At 44.0% G+C, this 14,199-nt stretch overlaps 1 protein-coding gene across 2 annotated transcripts in view; it reads right to left on the bottom strand.

Moving 5' to 3' along the window:
* DTD1 (D-tyrosyl-tRNA deacylase 1) overlaps positions 1 to 14,199 on the bottom strand; it is a 168,673-nt gene that overhangs the window by 579 nt on the left and 153,895 nt on the right. Inside the window, exon 6 of one of the 2 annotated variants that reach the window (XM_012657224.1) lies at positions 5,349 to 5,902. The exons of the other annotated variant lie outside the window; for it this stretch is intronic. The gene's annotated coding sequence lies outside the window, so the exon portion shown is untranslated. Of the gene's footprint in view, positions 1 to 5,348; positions 5,903 to 14,199 lie in introns of those variants that run through there. 2 annotated transcript variants of the gene reach the window in all.

Below are 14,199 nucleotides of genomic sequence, written 5' to 3'. Positions count from 1 at the left end.
TCACTCAGGTCCTTGCCAGTCAGGTCTCCTATTTGGAATAGACCACGCAGGGTCTCAAAACTTAGCCACATCACCTTCAGTAGTTGCAGGCTAGTTAAAACCCAGATTGTTGGGCTATCCCCCCAGTTTCTGACTCGGCAGGCTGGAGTGGCCAAAGGGGGTGGGATTAGAGGAAGAACAGTGTTTGGAGCACGACCGTAAGTAAGGACCAGTTGTGTGAAGGAACTGGTGACCAGTCAGACATGGTGCCACCGCTCAGCGCCTCCTTCCTGTGCTGGGTCAACCTGGGGCAGCATAGAGGGAGGGAGGTTATGAGGGCAGGCTGTCAGGCCTGAGCGCCTGGATTTGAATCCCGATGTCACTACCTCTTAACAGAGTGATTTTGGTTAAGTACCTGCCAGGAGACAATCCTCTGTTAGTCTCTGGTGTTTCTTCACATCTTGTGAGCAGTAGTACTGACCACCTTTGCTCTGGGACTCTACTTCCAAGGATGCTCACAGAGCCAACAGCCTTGGAGTAGAGAGGTGTCTCTCTCCTGAGCAAAGGTCGGGCATTATTAAATTTGGGTTCTCTGAGTTTGGGATTCTTCTGTAGCACGAACTACTGCGTGTGCAGGCATCGCCTGGCCCTCTGTGTCACCACCCGTGGAAACTGGGGTTTAGGGAGCACAATGCCACCACTGGCTCCTGCAGTTGTTGTGAGTAATAAAGCTCAGTCCTGTCCCTGACTGTGTCTCCTGTCTCCTGCCAGCACCCGGGACACTGCAGCAGGTTAACTGGCTACCTGGCTAACTGGCTACCTGCTGAACAGGGTGAGATTTCATACCCTTTCCGCTCCCGAAAGTTCCCTTATCTTTCTAAGTCTCATCTCCCTCAGCTGTAAAATGGGAATGAAAAGCACACAAGCTGTGGGATTACAAGAGCTGACTCATGTGAAGGGCTCAGACTGGCTTCTGGCCATGGGTAAGCACTCGAATTCAGTTAGTTACTTTATTTACTCTTGTTACCAAATGTTTCAAACGCACAAAAGGCAAAAGAAACGACCCAACAGGGGACTTGAAGTCTGAGGTAAGTGAGGAGTCAGACTTACAAGGTTCTCTGAATGAACCCAAGTTTTGGACGCTCTGAAACGACTTAATGATGGGCTCGTGGAACAAAGTTACCACTGATAACTTTTTAAAATATTCTGAAGAGAGGGGACAGAAAGCCAAATGTGTCAAAAACCCCAGTTTCAACAAGATGGATTCCAGACACTGCAGACAGCCCAGTCAGACGTGAGTCCCTACAGTCATTCCGGAATAGACGATTAAACAGATGGCTCATGAGGCTGTGGAAAAGAACACAGTGATCATTGGAAGCAGAATGAGTTCACAAATAATGCCTTGTGCTGTACTAATATTTTTTGACAGGATCATTGGATTAATCACCAAAATACTTTGAAAATAGTATAGCTTGATTTCAGCAAGAATGGGCCACGTGGGAAGGAGGAATGTGGGTTAGAGAATATAAATTATGCATCTACTGATCTGCAAGAGGATTTCTAATGGAGTGCCAACTCTGTCCTGTGTATTGTGTTTGACTGAGACTTGGAGATACAGCAAACACGTCTGAAGATGACACAAGCTGAGAGGCATAGCCAACGTGACGTCTGAGATATTTCAATAGTCCAGGCCACAGGCTGAGCCCAACAGGAATACGAGTAAGCTCTTCACTTGGTTCTCCGCTGCCCAGAGGACGGCGGTTGTATGGAATAAACCTGGGGATTTCAGTCACCTGCAGGCTTGATGTTACACAAAGATGAGATGCAGCTGCAGAGATGGGGACTGTTCAATCTGGGTGTCACCTCTGGGCTGTGTTGAGTTCGAGCCTCCTCTCGGGTAAGCCTCGCAACCACACGCCAAGGGGCAAGTTCTGCCTCCGTTTGACAGATGAGGGAATAGGCGCTCAGATGGCTGAGTAAATAAACTGCCTTGAGGTCATGTAGCAGGTCGACAGCCAGCCAGGATTCCACTCCAAGTCTGCGCAACCCTGTGGTCCACACCAGGGGCCTTGGTCACACCGCACTGGCAGAACTACATCCAGTTCTCCAGCGTCATGCTTACGGTCATGTCGTGTGAGAAACTGCTGAAGAACTAGAACAAATCAGCCTGGAGAAGACAGGGAGGGGAACATGATGAAGCCTAAAGGCATTATCATGACTTACCAGAACTCTGCAGTCTGGTCCCTGTTCCTCCATGTGGCCCCTCTCTCCCCAAGTCCAGTCCTACCAACCTGCTGGCAGATGTCTAAACATCCCTCTTCACACCTGGAGACAGCAGTACCTGTGTTTTCCTTCCTCCATTGCCGCTGCTGTCACCTGGCCAATGCTGCCTCTTCCTACAGACCTCTGCTCTCCTGGGAGGCCACCTTCTGGGACCCAGGCCTGCGCCCAAGCCCATCTCCCTGCTGCAGAGGGGGCTGTCGGCTGCCACACCTTCCACAGACCACCCCCAGTACATTTCCTGCTCAACGATGGAGCCTCTAACTCACCCATCCTCAGGGAAGATACAAACAAGTTATTTTAAGGCCCCTACAAACATTAAGCATATTATCAAAAATTAATATAGTAATTTAGATTTTTTAACAAACCTAAAATACCATCACTAATAGATACTTTCATAATGGGAATTTAAGGTTTTGTTTCCTGGAACCTCTTAAAAGTGGAATACACTGGTGTCTGTACCCCAAGAAAGAATGAAAACATAGCAGCACCTGTAGAAGGCAGACTCCCCTCAAAACAGCAGTCTCCTTCTTTTCTAATAAAATCAGTGAGAGGCTCTACTTTTGATATTATTCTATGTTTTCTGAGATGTGGTTCTTCAATTCTATTTTTAAAAGACCCAAATCAACAACAAATTGCAAATTCTGAAAGTGGCTGGCTAAAAAAAGGGGCAGAAAATCTACAAATCAGTGGCAGAAAAGATAACCTCTCTGGCTTTGGAGTTACTCAAATGATACCATGTCAAAGGAAAAGGGGTGTTTGTGGAACTATTTGTTCCTTATGATCAAAACAATGAAATGCCAAATTCTCTACATGCCAATTGGCATCTGTCTATAGCCAGGATGCAGCTTGGTAGGGAAATTGCCCTCCCTACGATTACCAGCCACGAGGCGCTGCTATGGAGCATCCAGCCCCAGCAGATGCCTTTATTTGGTCTATGTTTTGTGTAGCCACAAGAGCCTGGTCTCCTATAAAGTGAACCAGGAAGGCAAGATGAAACGGGTCTGGCTACACAGTGTTATCGGCACAGTGCTCTGTTTAAAGTCTTGGGCCTGCAGTCTGCCAACGCTTCTCAGAAAAGCCATACATGGTATGATTCTCTTCTCCCATCCTCATTCATATGCTGTTTTAACAGACAGTAAACACCAAGCTTTATAAATAAGCAGAAAGCAGGAGTTGGAGATGTTAGGAGGGATGTAAAGAGAGTTTTATATGTTGCAAGTAGAACTGCACCCAAAATCTAACTCTAGCCATTAGTTCCATAGTTAGACTTGGAAATGACCTTCAGTAGGAGAGTAAAGTGGGAGTGGAAATCAACCACATTTCGATGTGACTGGGGAAGTTATGGGGTTTCTTCTTGAGCCTTTTTTTCTCTATAACCTTTCCCAGTAGTTAGATCTGACCCCCTTAGGCCAGACTTTAGTGTACTCACTGCTTCTCTTCTGATCTCAGGAGTTGAAGGTGATCTTCAGGATGATGGAAAAAGCATCCTTCAATCCAGTGCTACAAAAGTAGTAAAGATTTTCTGACCTTTATCATGTTCCCAGCATACTGTGAGGGAAGGAAGATTTTCAAATTAATTAAAAGATCTTCCATCACACAGTAGGGTCAGAATTCATGCTCCAATGCCAAGAGCTCCCAGCATCAACACCCACTCTTGAACCGTGTTGTTACAGAGCCAGCATCTGTGGTAATGCAACTTACACCCATTGCTACCATTTTTGTTCCTGATCCAGTGTCTCTTCTACATTTTTCAAATATTCTGTTTTTCGCCCCAGCTCTTTCAGCTATTCTTCCTTCACGGTTTCAGACCCTTCCTCAACTTGTGGGCTCATCCTCCAGTTTGTCTATGTCCCTTTAGAATGGGATCCAGAAACTGGGCTGTGGGCAACCAGCTCCTTTCTCATTTAGCACTGTCCAAAAGTCATGCACGCGAGCTCCTCTCTGGGCGCAATCCTCATCACCCCTGACCACAAGCACAGGCTGCAGCTGTGCAATAAGCATTAACTGGTAGTGATAAAATGTCGTGGCAGGGAAATGTACGACCGCTGTTCAGCAAGCCAAACCCTACAGCTGAGTTTACAAATGTGTAGATTCAAGTAGCTTTAATCTGAATTTGAATTCACTCTGTGAAAACCCTACTTAGATAACTCAAACGGGAGAGCTTCTTGCACCTCACTGCCCATAGACCCGAGGGAGCTCCCCAGGATTTGCATCCAGGATGTAATGACTTCAAATCTAGAGTTTTAACCTACTGTGGATTACACTGGACCGTCTGTACTGGTTCAGAACAAAGCAATCTGGCAGATCCTTTTCCAACTCTATATTCCAAGTACTTGAATGTACATTGCAGACGTGATCTGAGCTTTGTTGTTTTTCACATTTTCTAATACGTTTTCATTTGACGTAGACAACTAGGTCAGACTAGAGGGACTCAAAAGTTATTATAAAGGTCACGGAAGACAGTTTCAGCATTACAAAAATGACAAATAAGGATATCTCTTCTATAGTTAGGCAAAAAAAAAAGTTTAAGAAAGAATAACTATTCATATAAGCATTCATATTTTATATATATAAATAAAACTTAACATTATATAATGGCAAAAACGACCTTCTTGGATGTGCCATTAGTAGACTGAAATTTAACTGAGAAACTACTTCGGCAGAATGTGGTTCTTTCTTCATGTAATGCTGGGTATGTTTGTGGGCTTGGATGTGTGGACAACTGTGCAGCTACTAGAAAAAGGGATCTGTACAGCCCGCCATGCTGGGGCCTTTCTCCCACCTCCCAGAGGTGGGTAGACCAGATGTGCAGCCACACTTGGTCTCAGTCAGAATGGTCTGGCCATTCTGAAACTGGGTTTCCTTGTAATCGACACTCCTCTTTCCTGCCATCTCATTTCCAAGTAAAATGTCATCAGTTATAAATTAGATAGATAGGCTCTCACTGTGGAATCAGAGGCCCATGTGGGCCAGCAGGGAGGGCGTCTTGCAAGAGGGTTATTTGAAAAGAAGTGTCGCTATAAATAGAGAGAGGTCAGACATATTATATTTTTACAGAAGTGCAGTTAAGCAGAAACACAGCAGAATTTGTTTGATAATAAAGCGGTTTGTTGAGATTTAGAGTTTTATTATTATTCATTTTTAGAAAAAAGAGAAAATTTACAAGATGCAAAGGTCTCACACAATACATTATCATTGATGATTGTTCTCTTTACACCTTAACACAGGCCTGGCTTATGAACCAGTGTTAGAAAGAACAGAGACAGCATGAGTGTGTTAGAGATCCACCATGGACACGCAGAATATACCACAGTGGACTTGGTGACAAATGATGTTGGGCTAGTCTGTTCCAAAAGCAAGCCAAGACACAGTGGGAACCAGTAAAGCCTTTCTGTGGGGGAGGCGTGAGTGTGCACGCTCACCACATGCACCCCCCACACTGGCCGCACCCACTGCCATCAGACCACAGCAACAACAGAAAACGATAAAGTGGTCCTTTGGTGTTTTTTGCAGGGCTGTTTGCATTCCCAATTTCTTACGTCTGTCTTCCTTTTCACATTTCAGTTCCAAATTCTTAAAGCAGTGTAGGTGCTTAGCATCTTGAATTTTTCAGGATCCAGTTCTGCCCAATGATAGTGCACTAAAAAGAACAAAAAGAAGACAAAATACTAAGAAAGATTCCAATATTTGCCTTCAAATCCTATTAACATAGGCATATATATAGGGGGTTGGGGGTGGGCTAAACTCACAACTAATGGACATGGTTAGCATTGTAGAGGGGAAGGGCATGCCTCTAATCCTCGCTTGGGTGAGGCAAAGACATAAAATGTAACCAAAATGTTTGTACCCTCATAATATCCTGAAATAAAAATAAAAATAAAAAATAAAACGTAGGCCTATATGAGCATAACAAAATAGCTGCAGATATACTTTCAAGCTCATACAATGACATTAACAAAACAGTGTTTCATTTCATTGTGAAAAATGTACCGTGTTGCCCTGTATAAACCCAAATATCTTCTCACCAGAGTCTCCAATGTATTACTACTCCATTCTTAGAGCTCAAAAAGACACCAAACCAAATATCTGAACATACTTCTAAACGGCCTTTTCATCAAAGAGAAATCACAAAGCAAATTAGAAAATATTTTGAAGTAAATGAAAATGAAAATACAACATATTAAAATTTATGACAGTTACCTAAGGCCGTGCTTAGAGGAAAATTTACAGAATATTAGAATAGAAAAAAGCTGTCAAATCAATGATGTGAGCTTCCACCTAAAAACTGAAAGAATAAAAGCAAAGTAAACCCAAAACAAGTAAGAGGAAGAGAATAATAAAGAGCAGAAACCAATGAAATTTCAAGCAGAAAAAGGAAAGAGAAAATGAATGAAAAGATCTATAAAATGGATAAACCTTTTACCAGACTTACCAAGAAAAGAGAGAAGACACAAATTATCAGTATCAGGAATCAAAGAGGCAATACCAGTACAGATCTTACAGACATTAAAAACATAAAAAAATAATGTATCACAAATAACTTTATGACCACAAATTAGACAACACAGATGAAATGGACAAATTCCTTGAAAACAGATACAAAAGCTTCATTTCCAAATCCTTTCAACAATGAGGGAGGTGGAGGGGTAGGGAGCCCAAGGATAGCACAGGGACACGAAATAAATTAAATGCTTATTCTTGGGATATTTGTTAAATCTGCTCAAAGGATGGTTGGCCCTTTGGTACAAAATGTCCAGTGTCTCAGGTTTCTCTTTGTAATTTTGAGGCTACAACAAAAAACAGCTGATACTGCCAAAATTAGTGATGCAGTTGTCATCCAAAAGTTAAACTAAACCCCAAAGTTTAACACAGCAGTTTCTGTTCCCTCGGATCTAAATTCTAATTGGATGGGCTTCAGTAAAGGCAAAAGATTCCAGTAACAGTAGGTTACTGGTGATGCCCATGGTGATGCCACTTCTGTGCGTATGTTTCCTGATACACTCAACACAGGTCACATTCTTAAGAAAGGGTCGTAGCACGAGCAGATGCCACGACGGATTAACAGCCTTCCATTCCTGTGCCCAGCTTGATAGCGAGGTCCCTGTGCCCACATTCAAAGGCAAGCTGGAACCACAGCTAGTCCAGTTCTGTCTGGTACCATAGAAGTGACTGAAATTTCCCCCAAGGCCTACCCTCATACTCCAAAACCCACCTTTCCTAAGAGATATCTGAAAGACCACCAGGGGTGGCAAACAGGCATCAGTCCTGGGGACTGTATTATTAATAATTCCAGTTTTCAGTTAAGAAAAACAACTCATTTACTCTTATATTGTATTTAAGATTTTAACCCAAACCTAGGAACCTGGGGCCTGCCTATTAATACCTCTTTTCTCCCCGTTGCAATACAAAAACTGAAATTCTGAAATTGTTTCCCACATTGATGTTTGAGGAACTCCATCTTCTTGGCACAGATTAAAACCTTTGTTTTTGAACTTGGGCTTTGGGATCCTGGGTAAATGTATTTCTTTTACATTTACTTCAATTGAATATTTTATAGTAGTCTATATTCTTAATGTTTTGGGATAATAAATTTATGCTTCAAATTTATGCTACACTCTGATGTATAGATGGAAATTATAAAGTTTATTATAGAAGAATAAATGACTCAGAAAAATGTTCTTGATACTCTGTTAAATGATAAAAGCTTATGATACTATATACACAGTGTCTCCAACTTTGCAAAATTAAAAAAGAAATATAGAATTATCTGCTTGGAAAAAATGGTCTAAAATTGTGTTAATAATGATTACCTTAGAATGATGAGATAGCAGATGGTTTTTAGTTTTGTCTTTGGGCATTGTGACATTTTTAAAATTTTCTATGAGTGAGCATTAATTTTGTAATAAAAAATGGCTTTCAAAAGAAATTTTATAAGAGAAAGACAACTTAGGAATTCTAATTCTCTATTAGAGAAACACAGAACTGGAAGGGATCCTCAGATGCTCTGGCCCAGGGGTTCCCAAAGTTTTTAGGTAGAGCACTCAGGCATAGGGGCTTTATAAAGAATCTAACCTGAAGGGCTCACAAGTAAGTATGCCTTCAGTATTAACTGTGCTGCTACTGGGAGCCCTAATGGGCAGGCCTAACCATACATCAATGTTAGTATTGTGAGTGGTTAGCTCCCAAACTGCATGCAGCAGCCTCCCAGCCAGCAGTAGACACTGTTCCAGCTGAAAGCCACTACCCACTATGACGCATGGCTTGGTCAACAGATGCTGCTCTCTACTTACAATCTCACTTGTTAAAAATGCCCCTTCTCATTTCCTTAGCCATAACTACAGAACAGCCTAGAAGCCAGGCTGCTGGCCATCAGTGGGGAACAGCTGGAGATCATGAAGCTCACACAGCAGGAAGCATGAATGGGGGAGGTGGGAGTGAGCTATCTGTGAGCCCATTTGTCAGATGAGAAGCACTGAGCAGAAGTCTGGTTTTCAAGCTGATGAATGCACGATTCTCTAGAAAAGGGTGGACCGTTGAGACCTGAAACTTAGAAATCCTCGATGAGGGACAATGTGCCTCCCTTGGAGAGCTGTTGAGAGGATGATCTTTTTCCAAATGCATGTGGGAAGGTGAGCTACTGAGGACAGACCTGACCTGCAGGCTGGGACACCTGACAGGCAGTAGTAAGAAGTACCTGATCACTTAGCACCAAGACTTCATAGCCTTAGGAAAGAAGGTAGGGGAACCACAAGCTTCCTCTGCCTGCTCTTTTACTGCGTCAACCATCAGGGACAATGGGGGAACTTCTTCAGTGAGGCCAGCCCAGGACCAGAGGCAAGGAATCCCTCAACAGTCTGTTTAGACACTAAGTCTCTCAAAGATGTTGACTTCCAGCTGACTTGCTTCTGGCTTGGGGCCATTCAAGCAACTACAAGATGCAAGTACTAGACTTAGAACATAGACACACAACAGATCTGTGCTCCAAATCACCGTCAAAAGAACTGAGCTTTATTTATCTATTTATTTCAGGCTGTAGCTGGGGATCTCATCAGAATTCCTTTACCTAGAAAAGTAAGGCTGTTCTATGCAAAAATATGAGTGTTGCTGGGAACTCAATGTTGTCAAGGAAGGGTTCACTCTGCCCTTCTAGCACTGTTAGATTCCAGCGAGCTCCCTCCGCTGAACTGTCAAGGCAGAGAATCTCTTCCTTTGCTCCACAGCTGATAGTCCTGACTCAACAAATGAGAACATGAAAGGAGTGATTTGATTTCCTAATCAAAAATGGAAAGTTTGGTGTGATGCAATAAAATAAGCAGGGGCAAAAAAAACTGATGGTACCTGAAAGTGGAAGGAACAAACTCTGATAGCAATTGGTTTTTATTTTTTGGCTTAGCTTCTTCCCCAGTTTATTTCTCAGGTATATTTGTATATGTTTATATTTAACCATGTCAGTCTTAGAGAGCCTGAAGTGGTTCAGACGATGCTCTCAAAATCATAACTTGAACCCTCTAGGTTAGTGTTGTCCAACTGAACTTTCTGCAAGGATACAATTGTTCTATATCAGCACTGTCTAATATGGCAGCCACTAGCCATCTGTGGCAACTGAGTACTTGACATGTGGCTACTGTGACTGAGAAAGTAAATTTTATTTAATTTTAATTTACATTTAACTATCCATATGCGGCCAGTGGCTCCCATATTAGATGGCACACTCTAAGTTATTTGTAAACTTAGCTCTATAACTCAGCAACAGGCAAAACCACTAATCATGGCCAGCTTCTTGCCAATTTATTTTCTAATAAATAAGGCAATGGAGGTAGAAGCCTGGGCCTGGAGAAAATCTAACCCCTGCTGGTCGAGTAACATAACATACCTACTCTGTATCAGTGAGGAAGCAAATCAACTGCATGTATAACAAAAAAACAGAATGACACTTAAATTTGGGACCAGTAACCTCTTTCAGGTAAGAGGGGAGAGAATGGCGCACAAAAATATATTTGAAGAGATGCTGTTTAAAATTTCCCAAATGTATTGAAAGACATACATTTACAGATTCAAGAAGGTCAGCAAACCCATGTGATCATCTGAATGAGACGCAGATATGACACAGATATTGGAATTATCAGAGAATTCAAAATAATTAAAATTAATATGTTAAGAGCTCTAACGGAAAAAGTAAACAATAACAGGTAATGTAAACAAAGACAGGTAATGCAAACAGAGAGATGAAAACCCCATGAAAGAATCGAAAAGAAATAATAGAAATCAAGGACACAGTAACAGAAATGAAGAATGCCCTTCACGGGCTCATCAGTAAACTGGACACAGCCCAGGGAAGACTCAGTGGGCTTGAAGCTCGGTCCATACAAACTTCCCAACCAAACCATACAGGGAAAAAGAATGGACAGAGAAGAAATATTTGAATTATAATATTAATGGTCAAGAACTTTCCAAATTAATGACAGAACAGATCTAGAAAGCTTAGAGAGTACCAAACAAGAACCACACCTAAGCATACCATATCCAAACTGCAAAAAAACAAAGAAAAAATCATGAAAGAAGCTGGGGCAGAGGGTGGGGCAGGGAAAACCCACCTTACCTACAGAGAACAAGGATGAGAATTACAGGGGACTTCTCATAAGAAACCACACAGCAAAAAGAGAGTGGAATAAAATATTTAAATATTGAAAGAAAGAACTGCCAGTCTAAAATTCTATACCAGCAAAATTATCCTTCAAAAGTGAAGGAAAAACAAAGAATTTCTCAGATCTATGCTATGAAAAATATTAAAAGAAGTTCTTCAGACAGAAGGAACATGATATAGGTCAGAAACTTGGATTCACATAATGAAAAGAAGAGCATCAGAAAAGAAATAAATGCAATATTAGATCCTTTTCTTAATCTTAATTCTTCTTAAAAATAACCATTTAAAGTAATAACAGGCCAGGTGCGGTGGCTCATGCCTGTAATCACAGCTACTCTGGGAGGCTGAGGCAAGAGGATCGCTTGAGCCCAGGAGTTGGAGATTGCAGTGAGCTATGATGATGCCACTACACTCTAGCCCAGGCAACAGAGCAAGACCGTCCCCCCCCCCCCAAAAAAGTGATAACAGTAACAATGTACTGAGTGATTATAGCATGCAGAAAGTGAAATGAATGACAGCAACGGCCCAGGGATGGGAGGGATGGGGAAACATGCTCTCAAATATTGTACCTGCACTATAGCTGAAGTGGTACAGTGTCATTTGAAGGTGGACTTAGATTAGTTAAAAATGTATATTGTAAACTCTAGGGCAACTACTAAAACAAAAAAGTATTTTAAGTTAAAAAAAATAAAAACACCACTTCATAGGCACAGCTAGTTTTATACCATGTGGCACATGGACTCGAGAATGTAGTATGAATGTTCACACAGAGAAGCAAAGTGAAGCGCTGGGAATGAAATAAATACTATCTTATACTGGCAGAAAAAAAAACTGAAAGGTGATCGAATACACGTTTAATAAAATCACACAAACACACACACACACACACACACACACACACACACACACACTCTCAGCTGCTCCAGCTCATTAGGAAGATGTATGCTCAGCCGGACACACCTTACTATTCAGACAAAGGTCACATTGAAAAAGCAAACAGACGGCAGCTTCTAAAATACTTCCTTTGTTTCGTTTCAAGTGTGTTGACATTTGAGGACAGAAATGTGGGGTCCTGGTCAGGAGCATGCTCCTCTCACACCCTAATTACAGCAGCTAAGTAAACACTCAAATGAGGCAATACTTGAACCTGCAATCAAAAGCAGAAACCACAGGAGCCAAGATGGCGGACGAGAAAAGCCGCCAGTCAGAGTGTCTCTGCAAAAAAGACGAATTTTAGAAGAAAGAGAAAAAAATAAGCGAGCAGAGAAACATAGATCGGGTGAGGGTTGGAAGGAAGGGTGCATGAAACTACAGGAGACTCCACGGGAAGACGTTGCAGAGGAGAACTGGAAGGAGAAAGGTCCCGAGAGGCTTGAAGACCAGCGACAAGGGTAGGTGGAGCGGTTAACTTCCCCCTCCCTGGAATCTCGGACTGCTGGTGGCTCCTGAGCGGCTGGAGAGACCTGCCGACACCAGCCCGGAGACGGCTGCCTCCAGTGAGCAGTGGCCTCTTGGACACAGCGCCGGGCTCCCAGCCCCCTCAGGGCACCTCCCCGGGAGCAGACCCGAGCCTAGCGGCAGGCGCCATAGTGCTCCATTCTCTCCTTCCCCCTCCCTACCCGTGCGTGCGTTCCCAGAGAGACAATTTAGCCATCACACGGAGGCATCTCCAAGGAACGGGACCTTTCCTTTTGGAGCCCTACAGCAGACTGAGGGGCACTCAGACTGCAAGTTCCCTACCCGCCAGCCCTCCCAGGTGCTACGTGCCTGGGGACTCCAGGAGAGTGGGGCAAATCCCGAGGTGGAGTGAAATCGATCCAGCTTGGGCACCCTGTAGGTGATTCAAGACCAGCACCCCTCCCCCTGGCAGGGTCACAGATTGATCTCCAGGGTCCAGGGGACAGGCCTGCAGACTAGACCCCGTACACCCAGGTCAGGATCGCACTGCCCCGGGGCACAGAAGAGAGATCTGTGAAAGAGATTACTGAAGAGTATGTGCCTTCAGGGGCAGATCAGCATGCCCGGAGTGGCAACCCTCCTCCCAAAAGAGGGCTGTGCACCCAGCTCAGGCTGCGATCCTGGGTAGGGAACCTCCCGGCCCACATCACAGCCAGGGGAGATCCATCAGCCTGAGGTCCCGCTTGCTGGCAGAGGCCTGGGAGAGGACACAGAGAGGGGGAGAATGGAGGGGAGCGAGACCTGCTCCAGAGTGCGGGTCTTAGGCAGCCCCACTCCCCAAGCCCAGACTTTCAGCTGAGTGTAGCCATTTCAGCCCTTCCAAGCAGCTACGCACAGAAACAAAGAGCAGAACTTTGACCCCTGCTAACAGCAGTTGTAGAGCCTGAGGGCAGGCTTACCCAACCCAGCCCCACCCAGACTCACTCCCCGTCCTGCCCCACTAAGATGGAGAATAAGGACAGCTCAGGCGATGATCCTGGGTAGGGAACCTCCTAGCCCACGTCACAGCCAGGGGAGATCCATCAGCCTGAGGTCCCACTTGCTGGCAGAGGCCTGGGAGAGGACAGGGAGAAGGGGAGAGTAGAGGGGAGAGAGACCTGCTCCAGAGTGCGGGTCTTAGACAGCTCCACCCACCAAGCCCAGATTTTCAGCTGAGTGGAGCCATTTCAGCCCCTCTAGGCAGCTTTGCATAGAAACAAAGAGTAGACCTTTGACCCTGCTAACAGCAGCTATGGACCCTGAGGGCAGGCTTACCCAACCCAGCCCCACCCAGACTCACTCCCCCCACTGAGGTGGAGAATAAGGACACACGTGGAAATCCCAGGGCCCCACCCAACAGCGGAGGCACAAGAGGGCCTCTCTAGAGGAATAAGAGCTAGCTACAGGACCCAAAAACAGCACCGCAGTTCGCTCCTCCCTGCAAGTGCCACCTACTGACAGGGAGGTTATCCTGCACACCCTTTTACTGCATCTACTGATTCATCATAAAGGGTGTGGTCGAATCTCACTCACAAACACCACCTACTGGCTCAGAGACTAAACAGGGCGTATCATTATCCAAACGAAAATCTAAAGGCAAGAAGGAACAACTGATCCAGATGGGAAGTGAAAGAACTCTGGAAGTATGAAGACTCAAACAGAAAGCACACCCCCAAAGAGGAACAACAGCTACCCAGCAATGGACATTAACCAAACTCAGAACACTAAAATGACAGAAGAATTTCAAACATGGATTGCAAGAAGACTGAATGATATCCAAGAAAAAATGGATAACCAACACAAAGAAACCACAAAAAAAATCCAGGACTTGGAAGAAAAATTCACTAAAGAAATTG

This window comes from Propithecus coquereli, unplaced genomic scaffold (genome assembly GCF_000956105.1).
Source record: "Propithecus coquereli isolate 6110/MARCELLA unplaced genomic scaffold, Pcoq_1.0 Scaffold533, whole genome shotgun sequence".
Lineage (NCBI taxonomy): Eukaryota > Metazoa > Chordata > Mammalia > Primates > Indriidae > Propithecus > Propithecus coquereli.
This window is presented reverse-complemented; position numbering and strand designations above follow the sequence as displayed.